Here is an 8,219-nt window from a genome sequence, read left to right as displayed (position 1 = left end):
ACTCGAATGCAACGTTCTTCGAAATATGCTATGAAAGACTCCAAGTAATATCTTTAAAATGAGCAAATGCACAGCGGAAGATTTCTTTAACACCTGAGAATAAACATGCTTTAAAGTGTCAACCAAAAGGTTGGTGAGTTCATTAGTTTATCATAATCATTTATTTTCATCATTTTAATAGACCACAAGAATTTCATTTACAGTTCTCATAAATATACGTCCCATGCATAGAGACAAAAATAATCATTCATATGGTGAACACCTGGTAACCGACATTAACTAGATACATATAAGAATATCCCCTATCATTCCGGGATCCTCCTTCGGACATGATATAAATTTCGAAGTACTAAAGCATCCGGTACTTTGGATGGGGTTTGTTAGGCCCAATAGATCTATCTTTAGGATTCGCGTCAATTAGGGTGTCTGTTCCCTAATTCTTAGATTACCAGACTTTAATAAAAAGGGGCATATTCGATTTCGATAATTCAACCATAGAATGTAGTTTCAATTACTTGTGTCTATTTCGTCAAACATTTATAAAAGCGCATGTATTCTCAGTCCCAAAAATATAAAGGGTAAAAAGGCAAATGAAACTCACCATACTGTATTTTGTAGTAAAAATACATATAACGTCATTGAACAAGTGCAGGGTTGGCCTCGGATTCACGAACCTAAATTAATTATATATATTTATGTGTTGGTCAATATTTGTCTAACAAATTAGGTCAAGTCATATTGTACCACAATCCTAATGCTCGAGACTAATATGCAAAAGTCAACAAAAGTAAATTTGACTCAAAATAATTTTCAAAAATCTATACATGATTAATTTATAGTTTAAATATCGTCGTTTTATATTTTTAAATATTTTTAAAAGATTTATTAGAGTAAATAATATAATTTATTTATTAATAAATAAAATTTTATATTAAATTTATATAATAAAATATACTTTTATATATATTAAGTAATAAAATTTATAGGGTTCATTTAATATCATAAAGATAATATGATAGGTATTATTAAAGTAAGTTATTACACGTAGTAAAATATGTTGGTATCACATATTTATTTGATAAAATAATATCTATAATGATAGTAAGTAAAAGTTGTATTATTTTGTAATAATAATTATTATTATAAAAATATCAATATTTATAATTACTAAGATGACATTATGATAAAACGATAATTCTAATTATGATAACTTTAATATTTATGATAATTTTTAATATTATCTTTAAAATAATAATTCTATTTAAAATAATAACAATAATGATATTTTATAGTAACAATGACATTTCTATTAAAATGATAATTTTTGTTAAAATGATAGTTTTAATACTAACGATACTTTTAATAATAATAGTAATGATAAAAAATAATAAGAACGATAATTTTATCTAAATCAATATCTTATAATATTTTAATTTCATCATGATACTCTTACTCGTTATTTCCTAATCGTTTCGTTTAATAGCTTTTAATCGTCTTTTACATCGTGTTCATAATAATGATAATAATAGTAATCAAAATAATTAGGTGTTACAAATATTTGTTTTAGTTACACTAATATTAATAATGATAGTTACTATAATATTACTAACGATAATACTAATAATTATCTTAATGATAATATAGTAATAATAATAATAACAATAACAATAACCATTTTTAAATAATGATATATATATTAATAATGATAATAATAATAATAATAATAATAATAATAATAATAATAATAATAATAATAATAATAATAATTAGATAATAATAATAATACTAATTATAACTTTAATGATAATAATGATAGTAATAATAAAAAAAATAACAATTTTTAATGATAAATCCCTTTTATTGATAAAGATAATAATAATGATAATAATAAGATAAAACTGGAACGACGATAAAAACGACGATAATAATAATCATTTTTAATAAAAATATCGAAAATTCAATTGATTATAACTTCTAATCCGTTCATCGAAACCATTCGATATCTAAAGGAAAAGTTCTTAATTTTTCGCTAGCTTTCCAAGGACATGCATATCTTATACCTTATCTCAACCGCAAGAGTAACTAATTCAAGATTCAACCTAACCTGTCTAAGGGCAATATCAAAAGTACAAGCATGCATAATCCTAAATACTCGAGCACTAGTCAGGGATACACTATTAGTATGTAAAAGTTAAATTATGAGTACTCACGTATCAATATTGAGATTCAATATTGCAGAAAAGGTACGTAGACGCAACGGAAATGATAAACACTATATTGACCTCATGAGCATACCCATGAACCATACTCAATCACCTCCATAGCTATAACCCATAATTTCCTTAATCCTATCCTACTCGAAAAACAATTTCGAAATCACTCGGACAGCACTCCGTCGTAATATTTTATGTATACTAATAATATCTTGAAATAATACGGAGTAAACATATATATGTAAATCGATTGAGAGAGCTTAGAGAAAAATATTTTCAAGTTTCTATGAAATAATGAAACCTATTGAATTCTATTTATAATAGATTTTTGAATTATTAAAGTGAATTATTAAAGTATGAATTATTAAAGTGAATTATTAAAGTATGAATTATTAAAGTGAATTATTAAAGTATGAATTATTAAAGTGAATTATTAAAGTATGAATTATTAAAGTGAATTATTAAAGTATGAATTATTAAAGTGAATTATTAAAGTATGAATTATTAAAGTGAATTATTAAAGTTAAAGTAAAGTAAAAATAAAGTAAAGGTAAAGTTTAAGTATAGTAAAAGTATAAAACTATGTACGTATAATACGCGTATAAATATATATAATATTAATTTAAATCGTTATATATATATATATAATAAAATAAAATATAAATATCGTTATCTTTATCATTCTAGTTAAGTAATGAGTTATCAAAAGTGGTTCTAGATATTTATAAAAGTTATATACGTTTTAATAATAAAGTTCTTTTTAAACTGAAAATGTTTTTGTACGTTTGAAACTAAATAGATCAATCGAGTCTTTATGAGATTCAATCTTCCACTATCATTTATCTAGTTCTCAATGATTGACAATTTGTTCTTATTTATAAATCACTTTACCATTTATTGTTAAAATGGAAAGATTTCTCAAATCAATGTGGGCCTTTCAACAGAGACTTGTAATCATAATTTAATATATCTGATAATTCAATCATTTGATCTTATCTTCTAATTCTATTGATAAACATTTTGAAACAGATATAATCATGTAAAGTATTTAATCTAATATTTTGTTTACGTTTCAAGTTATAATATATATACACATATACATATATAATCATATTCGTTTAATGGTTCGTGAATCGTTGGAACTTGGTCGAGGTTGAATGAATGTATGAACATAGTTTAAAATTCTTGAAATTTAACTTAACAAATATTGCTTATCGTGTCGGAAACATATAAAGATTAAAGTTTAAATTTGGTTGGAAATTTCCGAGTTGTCACATGATCTAGCCTGAGGCTTGTATACACGAGGTCGTGGATTGATTCAAGATAATATATATTGCTTTATTTTCTGTACATCTAACTGTGGACAACTAGTTGTAGGTTACTAACGAGGACAGCTGACTTAATAAACTTAAAATAGCAAAATGTATTAAAAATGTTGTAAATATATTTTAAACATACTTTGATATATATGTACATAGTTGTTATAGGTTCGTGAATTGACCAGTGGCCAAGTCTTACTTTCCGACGAAGTATGTGATGACCCGGAAATTTCCGATCAAATTTAAACTTCAATCTTTATATGTTTCTGACACGATAAGCAAAATCTGTAATATTGAGTCTCGAAAATTTTGAAACTATATTCATGTAATCAAATACCCTTTGACCATGTCTGACGATTCACGAACAATTGTTGAAAGTAAATATATGTACATATGTATATAAATAAATATAAATAAATATAAACAAAAGTATCTATAATAATTTAAAATAATAAAATCTAAATATTAGATTTAAATATGTAAAAACTAAATGCAAAATAATTAAGTCATAATTTAAAAAGAAACTATATATATAAATAAATATGAATTGTATTGTATGTATAATTATATTTAAGTGTATATTGTAATATATATATATATATATATACATATATATATGTATAAATGTTTAAATATATATTAGAAGTAATTACAAGTTTGATTATAATTGATATATTAACATTAATATCATTACTGTCATTAACATTAATATTAATAATTGTATCATTACTATTATTATAAAAAGTGTGTATATATATATATATATATATATATATATATATATATATATATATATATATATATATATAATTAGATAAGTATATATTGTTAATATCATTATTATCAGTAAAATTAATAATATATTCATTACTCTTATATTTTTTTAATTATTTTCTTCTAGTAGAAATTTTGATGAAATTATTATTAATACAAGTATTATTATTATAAATACTATCATTAATAGTAATCTTATTAAAAATTAATAATATTAATGGATGTATTAATAAACCTATATCAATAATTTATGTTATTGAAGTTAATATAACATATACACCGATATACTCCATATAAATATAAAGATACAGATATATTCCATATTTAAATGCACATATCCATAAATTCAGCTTGATGTCATTATCTTCCTGCTCAATCTGTCTAACTAATTGTTATATATGTCGACTTCATACCACAGTGAGAATCCAAAAGTTGTTACAAGTCTATTTCAGATCATAATACCAACAAAAGGATCGAGTAATATCACTTACAGTTCTTCTTTATTTTTTTTATCTGTTGTACTAAATGATTTCGTGTGTCGACATCAATGGGATTATAAAACAAATGAATACTACATGTTATTTCAACATTAATCCAAATCCTAATCTCCTTTATCAATTATAACTAACCCAATAGGATGAATTTAAGCAGAGAACCGTCGACACCTATGTTTCTTAACTTTTTGGCCAAAACCGATTTTGATTTATATTTAAAAATGTAAAATTGCAGTTAGATTATGAATCTTGTATCTAAACTAACTGCAAAGTTTGAAACTCCAATTCTATATACTGAATTCTAATTTTACAGTCAAATATCTGTTTCAAAAAAAGTCAAACGGCTGTTCATAGCGAAATTTGAAATTGTTTTGAGGTTTTAATTCAAATTGACGATTCAGATAGTTTATATTAATGATTTGAAAACTTTTTCGTGTTATATGTATAGATTATGACATTCAAAATGATCGAATTCGAATTTGAGTTTTATTATTTATTTTTTTTCTCTTCGAAACTGTTCCAGCTATTCTGTGTTCTTAATTTTTTTTTATTCTGTTAATATAAATTCGCAAATTACAAGTTATTATTATTTAAGTTTTAAAACTAAAACAAACAATTAGTTGCTGTTGGAATTGATTGGTAATCGACGGGGAAGCTAGAAGAAGAAGAAGAACACTTTAATTACACGGGTTATATTTATTTGAAAGAGAATTAATTCAGAAAAACTACCATAGAGCATTGGTTAGAGGGGGTGTCGGTTTAACGAGAGGTCGAGGGTTCGAGCCCTGCAATGGGCTATTTATTTTCAGAATTCGTTTTTAAGAAGGTAGATTCCATTTATTATTGTTATTATTACTATGATTATTACTATGATTATTATTATTATTATTATTATTATTATTATTATTATTATTATTATTATTATTATTATTATTATTATTATTATTATTATTATTATTATTATTGTTATTGTTATTATTATTACTATGATTATTATTATTATTATTATTATTATTATTATTATTATTATTATTATTATTATTATTATTATTATTATTATTATTATTATTATTATTATTATTATTATTATTGTTATTGTGAATACTTATTATTATTAGACTTAAGTTCATTATTATTACTATCATTAATAGAATTTATGGATTATGATAAATATAGGTATTATAATATTAATAATAATAATAATAATAATAATAATAATAATAATAATAATAATAATAATAATAATAATAATAATAATAATAATAATAATAATAACAGTATTATTAATATTTTTACCGTCATTACTAGTGTTACTATGATCATTAGTAAAATCATGATTCTAAGTATTATTATGATCATAGGTACAAGTATGAATATTTATATTATTATTATAATTATTACTACAAGTAATTGTATTATTACTATAATTATTATGATTAGGATTACTATTATTATCATTATCATAACCCTAGTTACAATTTTAATTATTAATATTATCATTGTTATTATTAATATTATTATCAAAATAGGTATTATTATTAGATAATATGATTATTAATATTATCTTTATTAATCTCAAAAACAACCTTTTTAAAATAGATAAATAATTTGTACATAAAATATATTTATTGCATATACATAACTATATATATATATATATATATATATATATATATATATATATATATATATATATATATATATATATATATATATATATATATATATATATATATATATATATATATATCAAACTTATTAATATTATTATTATAAAAATATACAAATAACAAACTATCAATTTTTAAATATAGCATTAAACATTTATGTATATAAATATGGATATATTAATAAAACTATAAACATATTAACCATTATGAATATATACACAAATTAAACATACATAATATATAAGTTAAATATATAATCAATAAATTTATTCGATTATGATTATATGTTTTAATATATATATATATATATATATATATATATATATATATATATATATATATATATATATATATATATATATGATATAGGTTCGTGAATCCGAGGCCAACCTTGCATTGTTTAGTTGTTCAATGTCGTAATATGTATTTTTACTACAAAATACCTTAGGTGAGTTTATTTGCCTTTTTACCCTTTATATCTTTGGGCTGAGAATACATGCGCAACTTTTATAACTGTTTTACGAAATAGACACAAGTAATTGAAACTACATTATATGGTTGAATGATCGAAATCGAATATGCCCCTTTTTAGTCGGGTAATCTAAGAATTAGGGAACATACACCCTAATTGACACGAATCCTAAAGATAGATCTATCGGGCCCAACAAGCCCCATCCAAAGTACCGGATGCTTTAGTACTTCGAAATTTAATCATGTCCGAAGGAGGATCCCGGAATGATGGGGATATTCTTATATGCATATTGTGAATGTCGGTTACCAGGTGTTCAATCCATATGAATGATTATTTTTGTCTCTATGCATGGGACGTTTATTTATGAGAACTGAAAATGAAAATCTTGTGGTCTATTAGAATGATGGAAATGATTATTTATGTAAACTAATGAACTCACCAACCTTTTGGTTGACACTTGAAAGCATGTTTATTCTCAGGTATGAAAGAAATCTTCCGCTGTGCATTTGCTCATTTTAGAGATATTACTTGGAGTCATTCATGACATATTTCAAAAGACGTTACATTCGAGTCGTCGAGTTTATCAAGATCATTATTAAGTCAATTATAGTTGGATGTAATATGAAATGGTATGCATGTCGTCAACTTTCAATGAAATGAAAGTTTGACTTTTAAAAACGAATGCAATGTTTGTAAAATGTATCATATAGAGGTCAAGTACCTCGCGATGTAACCAACTATTGTGAATCGTTTATAATCAATGTGGACTTCGTCCGGATGAATTAGGACGTGTCTCTACAGTTGGTATCAGAGCGGTGGTCTTAGTGAACCAGGTCTTGCATTAGTGTGTCTAACTGGTAGTCGTTAGGATGCATTAGTGAGTCTGGACTTCGACCGTGTCTGCATGTCAAAAGTTTTGCTTATCATTTTTGTCGGAATTCATCTGCTTATCATCCTTTGGAAATTACCTGCTCATTATTCTTAGTCTAGACACGTTTTACTGCATTGATTGCATGAATAGTGTATAGACAAAACTCATATCTTAGTGTATCTGCTACTTCATAACTTAGCGTATCTGTTACTGTAACTTTGCCTGAGATATTCTGTAGATTCCTCCGTAACTTATGGGATTTTAGTATTATATATACATATGTAAATTATGTATTGCAGGGTACTAATCTACATCCTATAATCTATTTCTTATCGAAAATCCTTCATCTGATCGTACGAGATGAATCCCGCAACCAGTTCGAGTCCCTCAGATTCCGATAGCTATT

Source organism: Rutidosis leptorrhynchoides, chromosome 1 (assembly GCF_046630445.1).
Source record: "Rutidosis leptorrhynchoides isolate AG116_Rl617_1_P2 chromosome 1, CSIRO_AGI_Rlap_v1, whole genome shotgun sequence".
Lineage (NCBI taxonomy): Eukaryota > Viridiplantae > Streptophyta > Magnoliopsida > Asterales > Asteraceae > Rutidosis > Rutidosis leptorrhynchoides.
Note: the sequence above shows the minus strand (reverse complement) of the source record.